The following is a 27,475-nucleotide window of genomic DNA, read 5'->3' on the forward strand; positions in this document are numbered from 1 at the left end:
GTGGCTCCGAGAGTCGTGAATCAGGCTGACCCTACAGACGGCGGCACTCAGTCAGACTACATCCACTCCCACAGGGAGCTAAGGGATGGTGGAGAAGGCTGTGTTTTTCAACAAAGTTTGAAGAGACAGCTTTTTAATTTCAAAATACAATTGTTGCACGTTTAAATTTTCTCAAGGGGAAGGAAAAGCTCCATGAAGCGGTGTTTGGTAAAACATCTTCCATGATCCCCTCCCCACCACCCTACCCTGGCGGCTGTGGAGTCAGAGTGAGCATGGCTCCCTGCTTTCCATCCACGGGGGATGCAAGGCCATAGACAAGTGTGTCTTCTGGCCCCAGGACTCTTGAATATTTTGGCACATTTTCACTGTCTCTGGGAAACAAGCCTAATGACACACTCAGTAGAGATTGTCAAGCGCATTATAGAGACAGGATGGAATGCAAAGTAAAGTGTGCTTTCCCGGGCCAGCTCCTGGGAACACGACTCGAATAAGAAATTCCTGGTGAGAACTGGCCTTTTCCCATCTCTCCTTTTTCTTTAGCATTCTTTGCTCACTCTTCAACTATTTAAGACTAGATTATAACAACGTTCTGGTAAATTCAAGACATACTTTGCAAAGAGTGCAAACAAAATTGAACTTACTCATCCTTCAGCAGCCATGGGTATCAAATTTTTGTCTGGCAAATCATAATAATTTTAAAACAAATTAGACATCTTGGTTCTCCCATTTCCTTTCTCAGACTGACAAATCATTAAAAAATTCCTTTGAATAGACTGCTTTAAAATATTCTTCTGATAAGCAGGGGTCTCCTCCTGCCAGGCACCACCAGGCAAGTCACCCACCGCCGGCGCCTTGCGGGCGCCATGGGCCACACGCAGCAATTTCACTGTGGGCTCTCTGTCTTGGCTTGGGCCATTACTCCGGACTTCGTTTTTGCTTAAACTTTCCATTTCCTATTGCCTGTGACGACATATCATTATTTACCACCTATGATTTCTAGTTTGTTCAAAATTCCTGTGGAGGTGAGAGGGAGTTAATGGGTGTATTTAGGGACCTAACAGAAGAGCTGCTTCCTCCTGAGCCTCCGTGGGGAGCTGGGGGTCCTTGACTTTATGCTGTAGACCAAGATAAAGCCATTCACACAGCCCATGTGGCCTCATTAAGAGCATTTTATCAGTTTGTGTGCCAGATGAGGAAACGCTTCTGATGTGACTGGAAAGTAATAAAATTTGACTCTTATTCCCTAAGATTGGGAATAAAGAGAAAGATAGCTGACAAAGAGAACAGTAAAGGCCATCAGGTCTGACACAACCTAAAAATAGAGAAATGGTCATTCTGAGGACCAGCTTGAAGGGCCGGAGGCACTGCTCATGGAGGAAGCCGTGTGCCAGCTGGAAGGATCAACCGTGATAGATTGTATGAGGACCCATGGAGGCCCTCTTAATGGAAGAGCTATGTGACCTCCATCCCACTCTTAATTGTAGCACGTTCTTGGCTATTGACAGCATCACAGCTTAAGTGTGGGAGGCTGGCTCGAAAGGCCAGTCTGGCCCATGCAGGGTCTGCTGGATTCGTCTCTGAGTTTGGATGCTGGAGCCTTGCCCTGGTCCTCGGTGTCATGGCGACTGCTCGGCGTTCACCCTGAATGCTGACCCTATTGGAAGGTCTCCCCTACTTGCTGAAAGCTGAAGGAGCCCAGTCCACACAGATCTTCAGATCCGCCGTAACATCCTTATAAGAACATACCCTTAAATCCCATGTTGAAATCATTCCTAGATTTCATTTTTGGGTGTGGAATATTGATAATTGATTTACTCATTTCAGAAAGGGACCGACTCCCTCAATCCTGGCAGCCTGTGGCTTTTCACCCATGCTCACATGGGATCCCCCTCATGTGGGTGACTTCATCGCTGTTATCATCACAATACCCAGTTAGTATTATCTGTGCCCAGCACTGTACCAACCACATCACCCCAGACTTCATTTTCTCTTCACAGCTCCTCTCCGGCGTTGGTCCACTGAGTTTCACTAAATCATGGATGAGGAACTAAGGTACAGAGTGGTTAGTTAACTTGCCCGAGACGTCGCATTTAGTCTGTGCTGGATCCTAAACCTGAGCTCCCGTTTAAGGAGCAGTGCCATGCAGCTCAGGGACTTCTGCCTCTGGCTCTCCTGGAAGTCTGCGCTCAGCTCTTACTCAAATGTGGGATCTGAGAAAGTTCCCCCACTTCTCTGAGCTTCAGTTCCATCATCAAGGAAGGCGGAACGATGATAGAACCGGAAAAAATCTACGTGAAGTCATTGACACAGAACCTGGCACATGGGATGCACTCAGTGGATATTCTCCACCATTCTGCTCTGCTCTGCTGTCTATAAAATGCTTTTGTGACCTATGTCTATACTAGGTAGCAGATAGATAGCGATGAAAGATAGATAATAAATAGACAGATAGATAGATAGGTAATTTTACCCTCCCCTCCTTAGCCAGACTGGAATCATAAGGGCCAAGGAATATTACCTTTGTTTATATTCCCACACATGATTTCTGTACTTACTTCTCAGGAAATGGGTAATGGGTAAATGTATTTTTATCTTCTTACTGATTACTATCTCAACTATCTCAGGCTGGTTATGAAATACTTTCTACATTAAGGAGGGCCTCGCTGCAGGACTGCAGGCCTACTGTGAGGTGCTGGATTTGCCCCAAAGAGGACTGCATTAGTCAGGTTCTCCAGAGAAACAGAACCAACGGGATGTATATGGACATATATAAGAGGTGATTTATTATAGGAGTTGGTTCACGTGGTTATGAAGGCTGAGAATTCCATGATATGGGGCCTGCAAGCTGGAGGCCCAGGAAAGCTGGTGGTATAACTCAGTCAGAGTCCTAAGGCCCAAGAACCAGGACCACTGATGTCTGAGGGCAGGAGAAGATGGACATCCAAGCTCAAGAAGAGAAGGAGAGGAATTTGCCCTTCCTTCACCTTTTTTGTCCTACTGGGGCCCTCAAAGGATTGGATGAGGCCCACCTGCATTGGTGAGGACGATCTTCTTTACTCGGTCATCTGATTTAAATGTTTCCATCCAGAAACACCCCCACAGCACACCCGGAAATCATGTTTAAGCAGCTGGCTGGGTGTTCCTCAATCCAGTCAAGTTTACACATAGAATTGCCTTCACAAGTACTTAGTAGAGCGTGGCTGATCATGACTCCCTTGGAGAGCCACCTGTTTCTGGTGGTCATTAACACACAGTAATCAGGTCATCTGTGCAGTCTGAACCTTTACCCTTCAAACGGCCTCAACTGGGATTTCCTGGGTCTTCTTTAAGGATGAAGGAGGGGAGCCCACCTTGACCAACCCGCATTGCATCAGAGCAACGTGAACGCCAGCACCAATGAGCCAGCCTCCAACCTGTCAAGACTTTTCGAGATTTTAAGTTGAGGACACAGAAATAAAGCACGAGAATATACAATAAGGGTATTTTTTTTTTTAAAGAAAAGGGTTTATATCTGAAGACACAAGTAAAATGCTACACTTTGACTCTTCAACCACTTAAATTTTAAATATACAAGGAAAATTGGCATCGTTTTAGATCCAATTTATTCTCCGTGAACTTTGAGCACATCACACAGTGAAACTATCCCCTGGGCCTGCACTGAGTCAATCTCCTCCTTTTAAGTATTGAGCTAAGAAAGCATGAGAACCCAAAAGAACCCTTTCAGAATCAACCAACAGTAGAAGGGGCTTTGGTAAGAAAAAGTGAGCCAAAAATGAATAAAGTTGAATGTAATACCCACTAATGAGCCAAAGGCCTTAAGTCTACATGAAGGCAAAGTAGAAGGACACTGACAGGAGTACACCAGCGTTGGCCTGGCCATTGGGGACATTTTTATTAATAGATCAGAGAAGACTTTAATTTGCACCAACTGACACACTATGAAATGAGTATTGGATGAGGTATCTCTAATTCCGTAAGAGAACACAATTTTTAGGATCCTTTTAAGTTAACGTATTTGCATCGACAATCATACCTCTTTGTGAACGTGTAACACCGAAAAGAAAAAATAATTTAGAATTCTTACTTCCAAAATTTGAACATGATTAATTTTTATTAATATAGGGGCTTATAAAGTAAGGAATAGATTTCTATTATTTTTAAAAACAAGCAAGATTTAAGCTGAGATCCTGTCATGAGTTAAAAACGCAATAGGACGTTGGAAAGGCAGACCCCGTTTCTCTAGCCGGATGCCCACTTATGTTTCGAGGGGCAGCACCCATGGCTGGCGTCACATGGCTTCTTGCAAGCGTCAGCCTGTTCTGATGCATCTGAAGACGCACCTTTTCCTTTATAACCACTGAGTTGTTTGTTAACATTTATCCATGTCTCATAGGTGTGCAGGCCACCGAGCCAGGCCCAGGGTCAGTTCTCTGCTTTTTATTTAAAGACAGATATGAGAAATGAATAGAAGAGTTTTAGAAAATGCAATGCTATGCCTTTTCTCAAACAACCTGAAATCTTGACGAGTCACATTTTATAAAAAATAAGAAAGCAACCCTAAACCACAAATCTCATGAATTTATAGCAAATGCTCTTCTAAACTCCGTAATTGGAAAATAGAGCAGTTATTTCTACTGAGTAACTTTCAAAAAGCATCAGTAGGAAGATCACTAATATGTCATTTAAGTGGAAGAATAAACAGTGTTTTGTTTCTCACAGCCCCCTGGTCATCATTCAGTGGGCTTCCCAGTAGCTCCTTCTAGCTGTGAGGTCAGTTTGCCCTTGGCCCCCACATCTTCCTCTGATGGTAATGCCCCTTCCCTCTGACACATCGGTGTCTGAGTCGAGTTGTAGGTAGAGGGGTTTCTAAGAAGGGTTGTAACAGGATCTAACACAGGGTCCCCTGAGATGGGAGGAGAGAATGGAGATTCCTCTCCTAGCACTGTATGTGGCTCAGAGCACTCAATAACTGTCAGCACTGGTCCAGTCCCACAGCTGTTAGATGGGGACACAGGCTCCGAGAGGCCCTGGTTTGGCCAGGGTCACACGTGCCCACTGCTGCCTCCCCTGCTTGGGCAGCTGTCATGTGGTGGAAGGAACCACACAGCCTGTGGCCACTGAGCCACTTTATTCTTCCATTTGTCTCTGCGACTCACGATAGCACACCACGAAAGATCAAAGAAAATAAGTTAAATAAAAATACAGCCCATGGATTCCTTTCTGGAGAACGTTATGTGTATTCTTCCTGTGCCTTCAGAGACTCCTGTTTGCCATGTTAATCTTTCCCCACTTTTCTTAGAAAAATATGGTGCAGGTGCCCGTGCAGATGGAAGCTGCCTGGAGCAGGTGAGCTGCATGTTTGAGAATCAGCCCCTCCCAGGTAGGAGCCCTGGCACTCCTCAGGACAGACACTTAGGCTCCAGGACCTCAAGGTTGGGGGAAAGACCAAATCTAAACATTGCTGGTGCTACAACTACCACCACCCACCCCTCCCAGAGAGACCAGGCTTGAGTCCTTCTGGGTCAGCACGCCCCCTGGCTGTGGGGTTTTGTTCTGGATCCTGTGGATCGGTTCATAGCATGGCCCTTTGCCGGCCGTGTCCTCTTCATGTGGTCAGCCAGTGGGGACACGCACCCTCCTGGTGGCCTGCCTGGGGCTCTGAGAATCTTGGATCACCTTCAAAATGCACTCAAATCATTTTTGGCTCCTTCCTGTGTTCAGTCAACACAAATAAGCCTTGGAAGGCCCAGCACGGTGTGCCCAGCTGTGCATCAGAGGAAAGTTGATAAATAAATACGATGCCACCACCGGAGAAAATGTCCAAATTGGTCAGAAAGACCAAGAAATAGGAAAGTGTGATAAATTCTGTTTGTGAGTGTACAAAGTAAAAGGCACAGCTCAGGAGGAAGCAGCTCCTCATAAAGTGACAGCTGTGAGGATGTTGAAACTGTGAGGAGAAGAGGCTCAGGAGGGTGGGACTGTGGGCTCCTGCGGGACTGTGGGAAGGGGGGTTCTGTGGAGGGCTGGGAACACAAGGGATGTGCATGGCTGAAGGATGGTCCGTGGCGGCCACACAGAATCGGACACAATTGCATTTGCCCTGGTTCTACTGGTTAATGGCTGTATGACTCAAGGAAATAATATGACCCCTCTGGGCCTCCGTGTCTTCATCTATGACTGGAAATACAAATGCCTACTTGCAGTTGGATGTAAGGACTCAAATGGGAAGCACTTGGCACAGCAGTCATGGCGGCAGACAGTGTCATTCGATGAGTGGTAGCGATAGCTGTCATTGCTTCACCAACAAACCTGCATGTGTTTACTTCTGTTGAATGTATTCATGGTTCCAGGTGCTCAGAATTTATCAGTTAAAATATCCATAAAGATCCTGGGTAGAATTCCCTGTACAGTTTACATTCTACAAGCAGAAACAGCCAAAGAGAATAAACATAAGTAAGCAAACTGCACGGTATGTTATTAGGTGGTGAGTGCCTTGGAGAATCCTTTCTGGGGGGAGGAGGAGAGAGAGTGCGTGAGGAGGTGCTGGAGAGAGTAAATGCACCATCAGGGGATGCCTTCCTGGGAAGGGGATGTGAGGATGTGAGAGGCAGCCATGCGCACATCTGGAGGAAGAGAGCTGAGACAGAGGAGAAGGGAGTGATCGAGTACGGTAAATGCTGCTTGTAGATCAAGAAAGATTAAGTCTGAAACTAATCATTGGGTTTAGCTAGGTCACGGCATTGGCAGCAGTGAGAGGAGCAGGTTCAGTGGGGTGGTGAGGCTGGAAGTCTGGACTGGGGTAAGAGAGGATTGAGGAGAGAAACTCGTGATGGCAAGAGGACATAGCAGTTCCAGGAGATTCACTGCAAAGGGGAGGTGAGAAATGGGAAGGTAGCTGGCAAGAAAGTGTGGTCCAAAGGAATGTTCTGTTCTGTTTTGTTTTGATTGTGTCTTAAAATGGGACAGATAACAGCATGTGTGCTTGCTGATGGGAAAAATCCAGCAGAAAAACAATGATGCAGGGAAAAAAAGCAGAGATTTATTGGAGGAACACTGTTGAGAGGGCAAGATGAAATAGGGTCTCATGCACAAGGAAAGGGATCTGCTTTTGATCAGGACAAGGACACTTCATCATGGTTATCAGGGAGGAAGGAAGGATTCAGGGGTACAGATGCTGTGAGATAAGTGGATATGACAGTGGGAGCAGGTGGGGGCTTTCTCCAGATTTCTTCAAGTTTCTCAGAGAACAGGAGAGTGGCGCTGGCAGCTGAGAGCGAGGATGAGGTCAGAACGGCTGTAGACTGAGGAGAGAGGAGAAAGCACAAAGTAGTAACCTAGGAAATTGGGAGGGTGAATGGACAAGGGAGATGGAGTCTGGCCAATGGGTGGCGCTGAGCTCCCTGCTGGGGTTGGCGTTTATGCTCCAGGGTTTTGAGAGCTTTTCACCAGCTGTGGTCAGTCGCATAATTGCAGACATGGAGTTGGAAGAGAGAGTGGTTTAATCAGAGTCCTGATTTAACCAAGCAAGTCAACAAAGCAAGAGAGATCCAAAAGCGTTGAGATTGCAGGAAAGGCGGTGTTTCACGGAAATTAAATAGGGTAAGATTGGGAGACTGGACATCAGGAGGATGGGTGACTGACCCCAAAGTGGTGATAAGGGTCAACAGACCAGAGGTCTCAGTAAGACCAAAGGAGTGTTGGCACACCTGACCAGAGGGAATGAGCTGGAAATATGGGGGACGGGTTGATGACTGGGGCACAGAAACTGAGATTGTGAGGGGGCTGTAGCTGTTGACAATGACAAAGATGTGACCATGCAACATAGTGCTGAGGCAGCTGGAGGACAAGACGCTGAGTCCAAGAAATTGAAAGCCAGGGTATTATAAAGAGGATGCACGCGGTTAGTGAAACTGCCAAGAAATTTTACGAGTCAGTATTGGGTGGTCACATGGGTTGTTATTCTTTCTAGCTTATTGCTTTAGCAGATGTGAAAGTCCCCTCCCTCACAGTGTGTCCCGTGGGGTCACAGAGAGGAAGGTGGGGGAGTCCCAGAAATCAACATCTTTTGTGGACTGAATTGTATCTTCCCCAAATCCATATGTTGAAGCCCTAACTCCCATTGCTACTCTATTTGGAGATGGGGCCTTTAAGGAGGTAATTAAGGTCAAGCGAGATCATGAAGGTGGAGCCCTGATTCAATAGGGCTGGTGCCCCTATAAGACGAGGAAGCACTCTCTCTCTCTTTCCACACACGCACTGAGCACATGGAGAAAAGGTGGCCGTCTGCAAGCCAGGAAGAGAGGCCTCACCAGAAACCAACACCACTGGCATCTTGATCTTGAACTTCCAGCCTCCAGAACTATGAGAACAAATGTCCCTGGCTGTGGTGTTTCCTTACGGCAGCCCGAGCCAAGTCAGCATCTCTCTTTGATCCCTGACTTCAGGTCACTGACTTGGGTTCTCTCTTCAGTTTGGATGATTAACTACTCCGAACCTGTAATTCAGACCACAGGCTTCAGAAGACCTTGGCTCTGGAGAGAGGGAAATACTCACCAAAACAACCAAACAACCATGCTCCAGCTCTCCAGGTGCGGCCAGACCACCCTGATGGTGTGAAGCATCTTTCGACTCTCTGGCTATTGAATCAGGAAGAGTTGTGAACGAGTGCCACTCTGAGGTCGTACAGTGTGGACACCACATGCTGCAGCTTCCGTCTGAAGCTGAGCTGGACTCGGATCCCGGCTCCTCTCCTTCCTATCTTGTGACTTCTGAGAACACGGCTTTTCTTTCTCAATTTTAAGATCCTGGAAGTGGGAGCACCTGTCTCGTTAACCTCATATGAAGATGAAATGAGATGGTAGGGGGGTAACTTCTTGTCACACACAGGGCCTGGAATATTGCAAACCCTTTGTTTCATTGGGATACAGGCTTGGCTGGTGTGACAAGGGCACCAAAAATGCAGATTCCCAAGCAAAATAGATGGCTAGTTGTCTCCCACATCATTATCCCCAGGAAGACAGCTGGTCCCCCAGTGGGTGGGCAGTTCTGCTTTACCAGGTCATCAGGGTACCAAGTTTGTGTTCTGACATTCTTCAGCATGCGATTCTCAAAGCTGCTCGTCAGCATCATGCCCAAATTCCAGTCCACAGGAAGAGGAGGCGAATTGAGCACAGACACAGAGGACCAGCACGTTGCTTTTACATGTGTAGACATGACACACACTTCTGCTCAAATCGCATCTGGAAGAAATTAACCAACGGTCCCACTTAGCTGCCAGGAGGCTATGACGGTGGTGGTCACATCTCTGCTAAATTCAGGTAGGAGGCAGAGGGGGAGGGTCCCATGACTACAAGGAAGGAGGGATATCCCAAGACAGTTATTCATCTTGTTATGGATATTTAGAAATGTTGCACACCTGTATTTCTTACTTTTCTCATTACAAGGTGATTCATGGGAGATGTCCAAGAACACAAGTACATTTTTCTCAAAACACAGTTCTTTTCTTGGAGAATGACTCAGACACTTCCTCCCAGGGACACGATGCTGTGGCTGGTGCTCTGTTCTTGTTGTGATCTTAGGAAAGTCTACAGAAAAGGTGCAGCCGAGAGACTGCTCCTTTGTAACACGCAGTAGCAGAAAGTATACCAAAGGAAAGGACATCATCAACACCCACGACCATATCTTGTCTTTGCGTTACGGATTCTGGGAGCTTTTGTGGACTTCTGGAAAAACGATCACTATTGCTGGATTCTTTTTTTCAATGGAAAATAATTAACGTTAATTGCTAAACAACTTCCCGACATTGGTAGCATGATTCAGCTCTGAATTTCCAGGAGCCATTATGAGAATTGGGTAGACTCTTCTCTTTGAAAACTTGCGTTAGTTGTGGATTCCTTGCTTCAGACAGAATGAACCTTGTCTAATGGTGCTGAGTCTCCAACCACTGCACGTTTTCAAACGTTGACTAATTACCGAGGGTGTAAACAGTTTTAATGACCCGTTGGCCAAGGTGACCTCTGAACTTCGGTAGTTCAGGGATGTCTGTGTCTCCTAAGGTATAGTCTGAAAACTCTTGCAAGCCTGCTAGGAACAAAGACTTCCCAACAGCATCCTGGCTTATGAGTATAAATCCTCAGCACTCTCCACAGGAGTGTGACATTACTGAATAATCTGTCACCTTCAAACCAGCCACAAAGAAAGTTCCAGGCTGTCCTTTAGAAAGAGGGTCAGCAGAACAATTGCTTTGGGTTAACTTTGGGTTTGGAGTGTTGCAAACCATCCATTATCTGTTAGACTGTGATTTTAATTGTCCATCATCTGTGTTTGAGTTTGTATAGCTTCACACTGTCAAAGCTGATGGCTGTGTTTTTCCTCTTTCTTTTTGGAGGTCCCAAGAGAGTCAGTGGGGAGCGTGGCTGTCTGAGCCCACATCCCCCAGCGGATGCTGCTCTCTGCTCTCGGCTGCCTGGTCTCCAGCGGCTGCCACGTTGCTAGAACTTCTGGCAGCAGGAGGTTGAAACCCACGTCTGCTGGCGCCAGTCCCAGAGCTACAGGAAGTCTCCAAATGTTTTTTTTTTTTCTTAACAGACAAAAAAATTTTTGACTCGGGAATGATTTCCAGGAATTACAGTATGAGATCTTAGTCTGTGAGATTTTAATTTTCTTCTTAAGAAAATCAAAATGAAATCAACCAGACTGAACACACCACGGGCGGGCACATTTCACTTTGTAACGAACAGTGAACGTTTTCCCCTTCACCTCCCTCGGAGCGGGAGGATGAGTTTAATAGCTTTTCCTCAGCGGAGAGCGAGAGGAGGGAGGTAACGCTGGATCAGAGGGGCAGGGAGGCCCTGGGAAAGGCCATTTCTCTGCTTTCTTCTCAGAGCTCTGTCGCTGCCAGAAGGTTCTGAGCATTGCCCCTCCTCTTCTCTCTCGAGATCATGGTCCTCCCTCAGGACGAGCGGGAAAGGCTCAGCAAGCCATTCAGTCCTCAGGGAAAGTTCCGTGCTGCCTTGATCAGGAAGGAGATGGGGATGGGGCTGTCCAGGTGGTGTCAGGCTCAGAGGAGGCAGGGCCTTTGGTACGTGTCACACCCACGAGGAATCTGAGAAACCCACACGGTCGCCTGTCACGTTTCCGTCTCTGACTGACCCTGTGTGCATTCAGAGTCGGTTAAAGGAGCTCGGTCCATCTGGTCATCAATGATGACGTGGTCTCTGACTGTGACTTCAGACAGGTGCTGTGCCCTCTGAGGACATCCCTATCAGGCCCGTGGGGTGAATACACTGGCCTCACTGCTTTGACACGAATCTGTGAACACGTGAGACCCAAGGTGAGGGGAAGCATTGGTAAGGCGCGAAGGGCGCCACAGGTGTGAGCGATTCCTGTTACTTTCCAAGTCATCTCCGCTCCCTCCGAGAGGAAAAGGGCTGCCCATAGCCCCCGATGGCTTGTAGAAATCCTTGGCTGTGGGGCTGGAACCTCTGTGTCTCCTTCACGGGATGCAGGATCATGAGCGGTTACCAGTGTGAGCCACAGGAGGGAGGTCATTGCGACCAAACTAACGCGCAGTAAACGTGATCCCTGTGTGGCCAAAGGCCACGGAAGGCTGAGCGGTTCCCATAAGCGCCTCCTCCATGAGGACCCTGAGATGACATACACGTAAAAAATTGACTGAATGTTCTAGAATCTTCTGTCTCTTTGGTAATAACTAACTCTCAGAAAAAAACATATATTTCAAGTTTACGAGGTCTACAGTTTTCCAAGTCTGTTGACAACTGTGCTTTCGTTACCTGTTTCTGCCTGACAACCTACCTCAAAGTAGCTTCAACTAAGTTTATTATGTCGCACGATTCCTGAGGGTCAGGAATCAGGAGCAACTTGGCCGGCTGGGTGGTTCTGGCTCTGGGTCTTTCTCTGTCTCTGTCTGCCTCTTGGTCTCTCTTTGTCTCTGTCTCTCGTGTCTCTCTCTTTCCCTCTTGGTCTCTCTCTGTCTCTCTCTGGATCCTCCATGAAGGTGGGGTTTATCCGTGTGCCAGCTTGCAAGTGTATTCGGGATGTAGTGTTGTTCCCGGCTGATAGTAAACATTCAGTAAATACCTATTAAAAGAACAACAGAGGAAGCTGAACAGCATCTGGGTTAGGCAACGGCTGTCCGTGCAAAGTCCCTGTGACGGTCCACACTCCTCTGCCTCAGTCTCACACGTTGACTTGGACTCCTGCAGGCTTTCTATTAAGACTTGTGCCAATGTTAACACCTTTTCTTTTTTTTTTGAGGAAGATTAGCCCTGAGCTAACTGCTGCCAATCCTCCTCTTTTTGCTGAGGAAGGCTGGCCCTGAGCCAACATCCGTGCCCATCTTCCTCCACCCTACATGTGGGATGCCCACCACAGCATGGATGGTGTGCCAAGCGGTGCCATGTCCTCACCAGGGATCCGAACCGGTGAACCCCAGGCCGTGATAAGCGGAACACGTGCACTCAACCACTGCACCACCAGGCTGGCCCCTATTAACACGTTTTTAATTGGAGGAAAAGCCATGGAAGGTTAGCTTGGGGATGGTCTCAGTGATAACAATGCTGAGTTGTTGACCCAGTATCATGGCCTCGGGTTGCCTGTCCCCATCTGCTTCCTTGGAGGCCAGAGCTTCAGCTCCTCTGTCTGCATCTTAAGTAAAGCTGCTCCCCTCCCCTTGCCTTCATGTTCTCCAGCCCCAGCTGGTCCTGCTGGCTCTCACCCTCACTCTCTGGAGCCTCGAGGTCTAAGCTGCATGGCAGATATGATCACGGAAGCGGAAGCTGGTTTTGAGAGAAATGATAGAAAGGCTGGCACATTGCTACTGATTGTCTGGAGGCCATGGAGAGAAAAAAAGGTGAAAGATGTAACATAACCTTGAACTTGAGAACTTGGAGGGGTGGGAGGCTGTGTCCCACTGAACAGGTCTTGGAAACAGAAGGTCTTTTCGTGCAGGAAGAATAAAAAGCTGTTGACTACTGAGAAGCCACCTTGGCAGCAGCCACAGATGCAGAGCAGAGCCAAGTGACATGCAGTCGATGTATAAAAGAATTCGTGGACGTTTTATGTAAGACTATCCCATTTCCGCTGATGATAGAGGCACGCAAAGAGGCAGCTTACGTTGAAGACTTCATTTTAGAATCCCTTGGCCATCTTTTCTCCAAATCTGAAATCCCTTTCCTTTCTGGAGCATACCCAAGGAGAAACTCCTAATGAATCGTATCATGTGCTGTTCTGACTCCTCGCCACGAAACACAAAGATCTCTTGTAGCCACGTGTACAGATGGTGGTTAATTCAGGAAATGAAGAAAGACAGCTTGCTCCTGCTACGGTGAATAATGTCTTTGTTATTTCATTTCTGAAGGAGGCAGATTATTCCATTGTGTTTTGATGAAATAGATGATCTTTCCACTTTTATGAGAATGAAATAAACAATTCTGGGGCTTAAAAAGTCTCCTGTTTATATATCAGTTTCTGCCGAAGACTTTGAAGAAGTGGATTGCGGGGTGTGGTATGTCTCTCCCTGCCCTCTGCAAACACAGGGCCTGCGTTTTTCCTGGGGTGAAGAGCCCCATGGCTTCACTCTGGGGTCCAATTCAGAATGCAGGCTTTAACTCTTCAGAGCAACGATCTCCTGTGTGTGTAGAAGGCTTCCAGGACTTGTAAACATCTTTCTGCGTCAGCACCAGGGCTGTGGGCACATGTGAAACTGTGGTTGATCCTGCCTGTGGATTGCAGATACCAGAACAAAATAGAATATTCTGTCTCTTATGGAGAATCCGCTGTTCACATTTTTGTTTAGAAACCAAGTTTTGGTTTGGTTCAGTGATTCTAAAGCATTTCAGAGACAACAACTGCCATGAAGTATGAGCTTGTGATCCTTACTCCTTCTGATGTAGCTTAAGGTTTCTCCCCTTCTTTATGGACTATGATTTTGCGTATCATTTTAAAATGGGATAAGCATAACATTTAGGATTAAATTGCTGATTATTTACATACGTGGCTTAGTGAGAGTATCTGAGATGGGGCTTGTTTAGCATGAATTGTCTCAGTTCATGATTCCACCTATGATTGTGTAGTGCATTTATTCATTTACTAACAAATCCTGTACCACTTTCACTTTTAAGTTAATTAACATATATTTATTCTAGGAAATGGGGATATAGCAGTGACCCAACCAGGCAGAATCTCGTTACTGTAGAGTTTACTTTCTAGTGGGGAGATACATGATAAAAACATATGTAACATGATATCAGGTGCTACCATAGAGAAAGAGAAAATCTGGAGGTGGGGCAGAGAGAACAGACAAGGACATGTTGCTTCAGGAGAAAGCCTGGTCCATGGGGACCTGAGCCACAGGAGGAAGGGAGCCAGCCACCTGCATGGGTGCAAACCCCTGGGTGTAGGCCCTGAAGGTGGATGAATTAGATGCAGAAACTTAAACCGTGTCCTATCATTTTACTTTATTTTTTTGAGGAAGATTAGCCCTGAGCTAACATTTGTGCCCGTCTTCCTCTATTTTACATGTGGGACACCTGCCACAGCTTGGCTTGCTAAGTGCTGCAGAGGTCCACGCCCAGGATCCGAACCAGCGAACCCCGTGCCACCAAAACGGAGCATACTAAGTTAACCTCTATTTGACTGGGCCAGCCCCTAAACCATGTCTTATTATTAACTTTGTGCTTTGCATAAGCAATCCTGATGTGTTATCATAAGATTTATTGATTTATTTTTAAAGACTGGCCCTGAGCTAACATCTGTTGCCAATCTTTGTTGTTTTTCTTTCCTCTTCTCCCCAAAGCCCCCCAGTATATAGCTGTATATTCTAGTTGTGGGTCCTTGTGGTTGTGTTATGGGGGACGCCACCTCAGCATGGCTTGATGAGCGATGCCATGCTTGTGCCCAGAAACCGAACCGGCAAACCCTTGGGCCACCGAAGTGGAGCATGTGAATGTAACCACTCAGCCATGGGGCCAGACTCCATCATAAGATTTAAACTCTATTTCCTATAAAACACAAAGAAAATAAGTTCTAAACTGACATTTTAATAAAAACCAACTCCAGAAGGTAACCCGCTCTTCCTTCCTGAATATATTGCCATGACTCTCCTGCAAGATGAATTCTCCACTTTTAAATCTAACACAAAATGGAGAATAGAACTGGGGATAAATTCCTGTTTGCCAATAAATGAAAAATTCATAATTTTGTTTAGAAAAATCTGCATTATGAAATTCCGGTGTGCAATCCAGTAACCATGATCCCCAGCCCCAGTGTGAGATCAGCGGGTAGAGACGGAAAGCATGCAGAGGGCCCTGTGACTCCCTGTGCGAGAGTGCAGCAGGACCTGACCAGGTGGGAAGCGTTTTCCAGATCGCTGTGACCTGGTCTGCCTGGTGGAGAGCAAACGCTAGAAGAAATATTTACAGAGATACAGGGAGAGACTATACGTGACTTACCCCAGTGAAGTAGTTACTTCCACTTGGTTGGGATTTAGAATCATTTGTGGGGAGAGCATGCTGTAAAAGACAACACATAAAGAGTTTTAGGAGAAGATGTCCATTTCTTTCAAGATGTTTTGATTCTTTGTAACATAGAGGCTGTCTAGGATATCGTCTTAATTTCCTCTTTCATCTTTAGAATTAAAATACCTTAAAGAGAATAGTGACAGCTGATAGACCCAGCTGCATGACTCTTAATGGTTAGTCTCTGCCTTATTTTCCTATTCTTTCCACAGCTGGTCCCAGTAGCTTTATAAACCTCTTAGCTCTCTCCTTAAAGTGTAATAGTAAAAGCGATGTTTGTCAATTGAAATGTGTTTCTTCTGATCAGCTAATTCAATTCAACTTCTTCAAAATGTGAATTTAATAAAATGTAAAGTATCTATTACAAATGTTGTGAAATTAATTTATTTTGCATAACATAAATATAGTGAAAAGTATCTTCAATATGTGCTCTTCATGAAAGAAATAAATTAGAAAAATTCTTATGAAAATATAATCAATTTTATTCCCCACACATTTCTGAACTCCGTTAATAAAAAAAGAAAACAATTTATGCTTAATAGCTCCTATAGTCTCTCCACAGGAGAGATGCCGCAGTCTCTCCAGCAGGAATAATCGCAAAAATATTTCCCTAAATTAAAACACAATTCTATGCACAAGCTACTTCACCTCACAGACATTTATTTTAAAATTAGCATTCTAAGAAGACATATTTTATTAAAAATTTATATTTATGTTTCAAAACAGTTTTGCGGTTAGCTCAACAAAAGTATTTTTTGTAGTTTTGTAATTATGTTGCAGTGATGCTTGAAAGCCTTAGAGTAGAAAAAATCCATCCTGGCATGTTGGATTGGGAAAAGGGGGATAGACTGTATGCAATTATAATTGATTAGTGAATTAAACTCGGTCTGTATTGACTGCTTTATCTGCCTTCAGCATGGGTTTATAGATGTGGATTACAACTGGCTGTTGGATTGAACGATCATCATCTCCATCACTATCAAGAGCCAAGCCTGCCATTTAGGTGTCAACCATCCGGTAAGTCAATGCCTGGTAGGTCTTGAGCCCTTTGTTCATGGGGACAGATGCTCCTTGAAGACCCTAAGAAGCATGTGTGTTTTGGCGGGGTGGGAGTAGAGAGGGGACCAAGGCAAATGGAAGAATTGCTGACTTTCCAGGCCAACGTCAGAAGAAGGAATCAATGTGTGAGATTTGTTACATATGGTGGTCTATTTGGGCAGGTCTTTGGTGGAAAGCTGAAAGTGTGGTATGAATGAGATCTACACAGATCCTAGGGCAGCCCCTGCCTGTTCTTTAAGGATTGATACTTGCTTCCCTACCTGAGCCCCACCTGTTCAGGTTAGGGCTTTTCTCTTTGCATCCATGGCCTCCCCAATAGGTCTAGTCACAACATGCTGCATGCTCTATTTTAATCCATTTCAGAAACTGACTTTCACTCTTTATGCTCAATGTCTCTGCAAGTGCAGGGCACACAGTTGTTATAATAAATGCTTTAAAAGGAGAATAAATGAATGCACACATGATTATTGCTGGGTAAATAGCTATGCTGGGGATGTGCACATCTTGCATACTTATTATCTGGTAATTCAGGGCTGCAGAAATAGAATCAGATTTTTGTCAAAATTTATTGAGCTATGTTTGTCAACTGTTTCTGAGCAATGACTCCTTATGCTATGCTGTCCCATCGTGGATTTGTGCTGAGGTTTACACGCAAGTCAGTGCCTGACTGTGACCCACCCACCCTATGACATGGCAATGCACTTCTGGCTCAGATTCTGCAGGAGGTCAACCAAAGGAGGCCGGGATCCCTTGGGAGGAGATAACTGGCATCCGTCACCACTCTCGAGTTTGGACAAACTTCTGAAAGTAAACAACCCTGTCCTGGCAAGGGGATAGGAGGACCTCCTGGCCTTGCACCAGTCCCGGTTTATGAGCCTTTTCCTTAGTTTCTCTTCCTCATGGGGGTGTCATTATGAATTACAAGCAGGGCCATCACAGCCTGCCCCAAGAACAGATGCTAGTCATCACTTTAACTCTGCATAAAGAAGAGAAAGCTCAGCTGAAAAGCATGCAAGGTTACATTTTTTTAAAAGTAATTCAAGGTTATGTCGACATTAGCAGCATTTCAAAAGTGAAAAATGCCAGAATAATTATAGGGTTGCACGGAAAGCAGTGCCTTCTCTCCAGAGGCCCCTTCTTATCCTGACTCCAGGGAGGTATCTCTCGTCTTGTAGAAGAGAAGTCACAGAAGATTGACTCAAGCCTGTGTGACAGAGGAGTCAGCCGGTATGGCCTCCTGGGCCCGAGCCCTTTGCCAGACCAATAGAGGAGTGGAGTGATGAGAGAGGGAGATAAAACGAACCCCTAATATAAAATGGGGTTGTACACCATCCAGACACAGGCGACCATGGCGGCCCACCATCCATCTGTTTCGAGAGCCACTTCCCACTTGAGAACCATTCCACTCTGCAATCCTGTCGTTAGGAAATGCTCTCCCCCACCGCCTGCCCATGGTAGACCTGATGAGGCATTCAGAGTCCCATTCAATGCAATTCCAGTAGCATTTTTCTGGCTAACTAGCCCGGAATCTAATGCTACTTTAAATAAGGTAATCATAGCACCTCAGAGCTGGAAAATCAATGGAAGGAATCAATGTTCAGAGCCTTTGTGACTCTCTGCATGATCAGATTCACCCTTAGAGGAAGTGACTACAATGTGAGTTAAACCAAACTACACACATATTCTCCTTAACGTAGGGTCTGCATGCACCAAGCACAGAGGTTTTCAAAACGTTACTCCAAACTTTTGTTGACAGGTGGCTTCCTCTTTCCTTGAAACCAGCAACAGCTAAAGACAAAATTCTTTGTCATCTAATCAGCTAATATCCTGCGTGAACATTCACAGCAATGAATCAGAGATCAAGAACCATCTTTACATCTGCAGAGTGTGTTTTGAGCTTCTGCAGCATTTTGGTTTGAATTTATTCTTCGGAGACTGACAACAACTCCGCGAAGTAGGTGAAAAAGTTATTAAGTACAATTACATAGAATGTTAATTGTCTCTGGTCCTGCCAGGACGTCTGTGGGACTGTCCAAACAGCTGTCTGAGCCACACCCAGGAAACGACAAAGGAGTCTTGACTTTATGAGTATTATGCTAATTATGGTCAACGATCTTTTCAAACAGAGAGGTTGTAGGTGTTAAGCCAGGACCCTTAAATCTTCTCAAATGACAGGCAAGAACTTACACACACCTGCACACATACATGCACATGCACACACCTCCCAAGGAAATATGCAAATGCTGATAAAATGTTTGAATGTATTTGACAAGGTTTTGTAGAGAAACAAAAGGAGGACTGTTACCTATTTACTGAGTACTTTCTTTGTATCAGACAATTAAATGGCCTTTCATCACTTAACCATTTAAATGAATTTTGGTCATCAATATAGTGTGAGCATTATTTCTGTCTTATGGATGAGGAAACTGAGAGTCACTGGCTGAATAAGTTGCCAGATGTAACGTAGCTGCTGAGTGGGAGGGTGGGAATCTCTCAGAAAGCTCATCTTCTCTGCTCCTGGAAGGCCTGCCACACCTGCAACCCCAGGAGGGACCCCGCCCTCAAAATACGCAGGTCGAGTTCCTCTTAGCTCTGAGGCGGGGTCCTGTGGGCACGCTCAGCGCTGGGTTCTGGACACTGCTCTGACTGCCCTCCTGTCTTCTACAGCGCCAGGAGGCAGCATTCACATTAGCCTTCTGCTCGAATAAGAAAGTGAGCGGTCGTGCGTGTGGAGTGATGAGCACCTTTGTGCCTGGGTTATTTTTATTTTTATTTTTTGAGGAAGGTTGGCCCTGAGCTAACATCTGCTGCCAATCCTCCTCTTTTTGCTGAGGAAGACTGGCTCTGAGTGAACATCCATGCCCATCTTCTTCTTCTTATTTGTGGGACGCCTGCCACAGCATGGCTTGACAGGTGGTGTGTAGGTCTGCACTCAGGATCCGAACCGGCGAACCCTAAGCCACCAGAGCAGAGGGGGCAAACTTAACCGCTGTGCCACCGGGCTGGCCCCATGCCTGGGTTTTGAGTTTCCAACCAGAGGCTTCACTACACTGAGAGTTACAGATGCCAGAAAAGATCTGTGTTCAGGAGGCTGCTCAGCCCCATGTCATCAGGCTGATCTCTGTCTGTCATTTTACGTTGTGATCTCTGAAGAGTGGTCAGCAATTTGTGCTCCTGGAAGCAGGGTTTCTGTGTCAGAGGCCATCAAGCATAATCCAGGGCCACTCCCCACTTTTCTTTTCAGCAATAGATTCTGTCCTGCACCCAGCCCATTAGCTGGCACACAGCTGCTCACTGTGGGCACGTCCTGTGAGCCTGCTAGCCTCTGAGACTCAGTTTCCTCTTCTGTAAGATGAGAACAAAAAGGCTGGCCTTTCCTGAGAAATAAGGTCTTGGTAAGAGGCAAATAAGGTGTTTACTAAGGTTCCATGAGACTGAAGACCATATGCATTTTTACTATTGAGCAAGGAAAGTCAAAATGGTTCAGTTCTGGCCCAAATACGTACCATCAAGGAAAATCAGAATGAAACATAGAATTCCCAGTAGGTGGGCCAGGGGTCGGCAAGCTCTTTCTGAACACTGCCAGATGGCAGACACTTTAAGCTTTGTCACCACTGTTCCATGCTGCCATTGTAACATCTGAGTGACCACAGACAATGTATAAGCAATGGGCACAGCTGTGTTTCAATAAAGCTTTGTTTATAAGTCAGGTGGAGGTTGAATTTGGCCCCCTGGGCTGCCATGTGCTGACTTCGTTCTCTGCCACTTGAGTCAGGAAGCAGCTGGACTTTGGGGGAGAATGCAGGCTGTTGGAGTTTGGGGCACCATTGCCTCAAATCCCTCCTGCCAGGGCACGGAGGATGCAAGGGTGCTCAGAGTGGAAGTCCTGTAGCACAGAAAGTGAAACACGCAGGTAGGTTTTGATGAAATGTGGATAGATCACAGGAAAAGGACGGGTGGTTCCCCCAGTTCCCGTGAGCTCCAAAGGAAGGCCACTCTGCAGGGGACCTGGCTTCTGGATGGCGAGGCTGCAGGAGCCTGGAGCCCATCCGTCTGGGAGTGAACAGTGGGATCCGGGCAGGAGCCAAGCCTGGAGCAGGACAGTGTGTGGTTGCCATGGCAACCAGTGGTGCTAAGTATCCGGGCCAACGACTGAGTGTCCAAGCCAGGCTCTGAAGGCCGTGCTCCTGGAGCCGCTGGGCTGCTGGGTCCCTCGCCAGAGGCAGCCGTCAACAAGGGGCTGGTCAGGGTCGCTCCATAAAACCTTTTCCGAAAAATAAGAGTTGACTGAAAAGCCTTCCAAGCAACTGATTTGCACCTACCCTCCCTCCTGCAGGCCTTTCCTGCAGACGCTCCAGGAGCAGAGTCCCCATCTGTCATCCTGCTGGTCCTCGCCTACACTAAGCGATGGCAGTCAGAGGCTGGGAAGGCAGGACAGTTGTTAAGACACCAGAGGGAGACCTCATTTACTCACCGAAGCTCCCAGGAAAAGAGGCACTAAACCTTGGCCTGGCTCAGGGGAGCTGCGTGGTCCCCACCCCCTGCACCAGCCCGCATTTTCCGGGTGAACTCGCCCCTCCCTCAGCCACATTTTTCAAGCCTGAGCACAGGCTTTCATCTCTGATTCAATCTTCCTGTCCACCCCTCATGATGTTAGGTGGTAGCAATTTCACTGGGTTCCATGACTCTGCCTCTAATAACATGTCTTTCTTTAAAAAGCTTAACACAGGGTCAGCCCTGGTGGCCTGGTGGTTAAGTTTGGCGTGCTCCACTTCAGTGGCTCAGGTTTGGTTTCCAGGTGTGGACCTACACCACTTGTCTGTCAGTGGCCATGCTGTGGCAGCAACCCACATGTAAAAGGAGGAAGATTGGCAGCGGATGTTTCTTAGTTGAGGGTGAATCTTCCTCAGCAAAAAAAAAAAAAGCTTAATACAGCCTGAGGGTAGGAGTGAAGCTTTGCAACAAGGATTTTCTTATAAGAACTAAATGTGCATCTCCCTCTCTGGATGTAGGTCAGAAAACTTGCTGCACCTGAGCTGGACCCACATACACACAGTACATTGAGGGTAACGTCCTGGTCTATTAGTTAATAATTGAAAATCCACTTGCAAATAATTGCAAATAATAGGATACCCACCTCACACTGGCTTGGATAAGGACTGTCTTCTGTAGAACATTGCCTGCTGATACGTAGCCCCGAGCCTCGCTCAGCCACCTCCAGACTCCAGCCCTGTCACTTCTTTTGGCTCCACCATGTTTGATGGCTGTGCTTTCTCCCTGGACTTGTCAATCACCCACCTTGTGGTTGCCACGTGGCTGCTACACCTAATGCTCCAGGAAGATACCCAAGCTAAAGACAGGAGCAAGGGGCAGAAGCAGAAATGGCAGATCTGCCTTCATCTCACCACTCAGAACCGCATTATGTGGTCACAACTACGTGCATGATAGGCTGCTATTGTGGGTTGAATTATGTCCCCCCGGAAAGATCGGATGGAAGTCCTAACCCCCGTGACTTTGAAGGTGACCTTATTTGGAAACGGGATCTTGGCAGATGTAATTAAGTTAGGATGAGGTTATGCATGAGTAGGGGGGCCCTAATCTGATGTGCCTGGTGTCCCCATAGGAAGAGCACAGAGATACAGACACAGACACACAGAGGAGAAGCCACGTGAGGATGGAGACAGGAATCAGAGTGATGTAGCTACAAGTAGAAAATAAGAAAGGATTGGGGCCACCACCAAAAGGTTGGAGAGAGGCCGGAAGCAACTACTTCTTTGGGGCCTTCAGGGAGAGTCTGGCCTCCAGAACTAGGAGGCATCACGTTTCTGTTGTTTCAAGCCACCAGTTTGGCTTGCTTTGTTCAGCAGCTCTAGGCAATGAATGCATCTGGGGAAGCACATTTTCTGTTCCTATAGCCTCCTTGGTAGAGGTGGCAAGGGACAGGGGCCAGACACGGTCCTGGGCTGGAGGAGGGGGTCCTTTCTCCATGAGATGCTGTACTGTCGCCATCCTGGTGAAGAGGGAATGCCAAGGTTTTGAATCCTTGGCAGGGGACCGATGCTTGTAGCGCTGGGTGGGTTTACCATTGGCCTTGGCAGAGGCTGACTCAGAAATGGATATGGAGGCTGCTGGTGTCCTGTCTGCATACATCTAGCCACTGAGAACTAACTGCCGAGGGGCAGGGCAGAACAAATGAGCTATAATGGACGAAGAAACCTGGCTGTTGGGACATGGCAGATAGAGGGACAAGGGACCCAATTGTAGGTTTTGAGAGGAAGCCATTCCTTCATTCATTTACTTATTCTTTAAAAGACTGTTTATAATGCATTGAGCCTCAGATTGAGTATGATTCTGTACCGTGGTAGGAGAAAATGTTTGTTATGATGAACGAGACAGATTAATTCTGGGTACTGACATTCTCAAGAGACAGGAATACAGATGTCAAAGAGCAGACACGTGAAAGGATAAAACAGTTTCCCAGAGTCCCGGGAGGAAACTAAGAGGCTCGTGACAGGCCACAGTGGAAATCCAGAAAAACCGCCAGCTCAGAGAGATTCAACAGGGGTCAGGGGTGTCCTCGGGGCAAGTGGAGAGGACGTGGCCCCGAGGGACAGAGGAGCTGACATCATGGTCGGATCCACACAGCTGTCATCCCAGCGAATGTGTCCTGGGAGCTCACATGGCATCACGTAAGGAGGTACTTTGTCCCCAAAAGCACATGAAATACACGGGCTTGTGTAAGATGGGGAGCTGTGTCCCAGGACATGCAAGGACTTTGGCGTCACTGGAGGGAAGAGCATGTGGAAGTGAGAGGGAAGAGATGAGACCAGGAAGGGAGCCAGGCTTTGGGGGTCCCTGGGCTCTGGACTGAGGCAGGTGTACCCCATCCTGAGAGCTGCCTAGAGCCATTAGGGCTTAAGCAGGAGGCTGATATGATCCCATTGGGATTTCAAGAAGGTCGCTGTGCAAGCCGGGAAGATGGATTGGAATGGGCTGGAACGAGGACAGGAAGACAGACTGTGATAGCAATAATCAGAGTGAGAAGTGACAGTCTGGCCCAGGGCTGTGGAGGAGGTAGCTGACTCAAGACAACACAAGAATGTGTAACCTGGGGGACTTGTGGCAGAGCAGGTGTGGGGAGTGAGCATAGGTAGAAAGCTGGGGCAACTGTGTATGTCTGGCTGAGGTCCTGGGGGAGACAGGTGTCCCCCTGAACTAGAGACACATGAGGAACTGCCTGGTTATAGACACCGCTGTGCACACACGCACGTCCCTCTGTGCCCCCAGAGAGCCCATCTACGTGGCAGAAACAACGAGGACAACAGAAAGAGAGGAAGAGATGGCAGCAAGCTGAAAAGCAGATTCGTAAGTTGTAGTTGACTCAGAAGGTCGGAGACAGCGGAAGCTAAGTTGCCAGCAAAGGGGAGCCACGGGGTAACCTATGCCCAGGGCCTTTCCCCTCCAGGAGGACAGGCCTGGGCCGCCTGGGTGGAGGGTGGGAAATGCCAGAAGCAGTTAGAGAGCAGATGTCAGTCTTCCCATTGCCAGCGCCAAGAAAGGTGTGCGTGCTCCAGGAGTTGGAAACTGCATCTCTGGAGTGGGCACAGCAGGCCCAGATGAAGAGGTGACACTACATTGAAAAGTGGGGGCTTGAGTAAAAGTTTAAATACTTAGTGTTGACACACTCTGTCTTCATCACCCATTTGGCTGTCAAAACAGGGGAAACCAAGTGTAAACATCCAAGCAAGGGATTGGAAGAGTCTTAATGGGCATCTGGGTGACATTCTCGTAAGAATGAAGTCATGAAGATGCTTAAATTCCAGGTAAATGAGAATAAGACAGCCCCGGGGGTGCCTTCCAGAAAAGGCCAGCAAAAGCCCATGTGCCTGGAGCCCCCGTGAATGGCCAATGCCCCTCTCAAAGAGGAGCAGACAGCTGGCATTTGAGAGAAGCATCACCTATTTTGAGAGAGAGAAAGAGCAGAACAATGGAAGCAACTTCGAGGAGACAGACACTATTCAGGGAGAAGAAGCATTTTTTTTTTTAAAACCTACTTTTAATAAGAGAAAAGGAAAGAAATTACATCTATAAAACAAGATCCAGTTATTATGAAAAAAAGAGAGTATGTGCAAGAAAATAAAAAAAGTTCTTGGAAATTAATAAACTGAATACGAGGTTTGGAAGCTAAAGTTGAAGAGACTTCCAGAAAACACAGCAAAAAGATGGAGAGATAAAAAACAGGGCAGAAAAAATGGGAGTATTCAAGAACAGGGTAAGGAGGTCCAAGTCCTGAATGCTAAATATTCCAGAAAGACAGAAAGGAGAAAATGGAAGGCAGAGATCCTAAAAGAAATCATGTAAGGAAATTTTCAGAATTGGATCATAATTGGCCGGATCGAAGCATGAAGCACAAATTTGAAAACGTTCCCAGGTCAAAGTTAAGTGTCTGGGAAAAGACCAGTCATGCAGTTTTCAAGAGTTTGAACAGGTGGGATTCAAATTAATCTTGAATATCAAGAATTTGATAGTAGTTTGGAATTCACACTCCAAAGCATGGAGAATTATTGGGCTCACTGAACACCCCCTTCTTCTTTCTGTGAATTCACTAACGTGTGTTCCCAAACCGGTGACTTCAGAGGTGTCAGCTGGACAGAGGCCCGTTTGTTCTCAGGTCCATTTGTCCTGTGGTAACAAATGGCTTCTTCAAGTTGACACCGCGAATTGTGATGGCTTATCTCTTTCCTAAGTGAAAAATAACCTTTTATTCATACTAAAAAGCCCCTGAAACTTATCAGGAAAAGTCAGGGAAGGAAACCGCCCACGTAGTTAGCTTTCCCTGCGTCTGGCCTGGTCAGAGTTCTATATAATACCCATGATGCAGAGATGATGCTGCGCAGGCTGTGGTCTGGCCAGTTTGAAGGGCAGGCATGTGGTCCACATAGCTCAGCTCTCCTTTAAAAAAATAAATGGCTTCACGTTGGTCAAATGATCCCAATTAAAAAGAAACCTGTTTGTTTATGTAAAATTAGATCAAATAAGAGAAAAATAAAACAAACAGAAACAGAAAACCAAGTTTAGGAGGCTGAGTAGAAGAAAAGTTGGAATTTCCCTCTCTCTCCACCTCCTTGAAATGCCAGGCACGAGGCAGAAGTTTACTGATCAGTGGTCTCAAGGAGGTGCACCGAAAACCCGCTTACACTTTGGCTCACGAATTTTAGGTGACGGAACCTCACTGAGTTTCCCTTTTCTCCTTTGAAGCGCGTAAAACACAGAACAGTCAGCCATTTTACCTGAGTTTCAGGAGACACCAGACCTTAAACACAGGCTTTGTTTTTCCTGAGGGGTGTCGCACATAGAGCTGGTTGTGATAAACTGGTGTTTTAGTAAAAATATATAAATGTGCGCTTTTGAAAGTACACGTAATGATCCTCTCCCACGCAGTTCACAATGAATTCGCCACTGTTTCCAACGTGGATAAACGGATCGAGACTATAGTTGGCGTATCTGACAAGGTGGAAAAGCTAGTCACAGGCCGATGGGAGTAAAGCAGCCGTAACATCTGCCCAAACGTCAAAGAGGATTCCTTCCCAGAGGCAGAGGCTGCACCCGGGATGGGAAATAGGGAGATGCATGATCTGAAAATATCAGTTGCAAGAATAATCTCTTCACTGCTTTAAGTAAACTCAACAGAGTAGATTTAAATGTGTCAGAAATGTCGCAATCAAGTAGGTAATAAAATTGTAAAAACATTCTGAAGCATGTATCGACTGTGATGGGTCAAGAACAACTTGATACTGTGGTAAATTTGCATTTTATGTAGCCTTCCGATTCTATGAATTACTAATGGTCTATTTGCCTAAAACATCCTTTATCCATCATTTAGTCTTTTTGAATTTATTTTTTATTTGCATGCAGTAAAATGAACTTTTTTGGTGTAAAGTACTGTGAGTTTTGACCTGCATGACGTCACGGACCTATCTCCAGGGTCAGGGACTTCCGTGATCCTCCAAGAATTTCTTCATGCTGACACTTCATAGTCAAGCTGTCTCCACACCCCTAACCCTTAGGAATTCCTGATTCATTTCTCCATCCCAAGAGTTCTATGTTTGCCAGAATGTCATAAAAATGGAGTCATAAAATCTAACCTTTTGAATCTGGCTTCTTTCCTCCAGTATAGCGCATTTATTCATCCATGTTGAGGCACGTTCAACAATTTGTTATTTTTTCTTGCTGGGTAATATTCCATCCACCCGTTGAAGAACATTTGAGTGGTGTGTAGCTTTCAGTGATTATAAATAAAGCATCTATAAAAGTTCATATACAGGGTTTTGTGTAACTGTAAGTTTTCACTCCTCTAGTATAAATACAGGGAGATTTCTGTGTCATTTAAAAAAGTATATTTAACTTTCCAAAAAATGCTAAAATGTTTTTCAAAGTGACTGTAGCAGCAATATATGACAATTCTAGTGAATAGATTTGTTTCTGACCCATATGTTTCCTATAATACCGTATCCTCACTAGCACCAGTATTGCCTGTGTATGTTTGTGTGTGTGTGTGTGTGTATTTCCCATTCCAAGGGACCTGTGGTAGTGTCTCATGCTTTGAATTTGCATTTCCCGAATGACTAATAGTATTTATCATCTGTTTATGTGCTTATTTTCTACCTGTCTATCTTCTTTGGTGAAGCCTCTGTTTAAATCATTTGCCAATTTTCTTTATTGGATTGTTTGTTTTCTCATTGTTGAGTTTTGAGAGTTCTTTATGTACAACGTATATGTCCTTTGTCAGATAAGTGATTTGCAGATAATTTCTCCCATATTACTTTCTCTTTACATTTTCTTGGTGTATTTTGCAAAAGTTTTGAATGTTAATGAAGCCA

The sequence above is a fragment of the Equus caballus genome, chromosome 31, assembly GCF_041296265.1.
Source record: "Equus caballus isolate H_3958 breed thoroughbred chromosome 31, TB-T2T, whole genome shotgun sequence".
Lineage (NCBI taxonomy): Eukaryota > Metazoa > Chordata > Mammalia > Perissodactyla > Equidae > Equus > Equus caballus.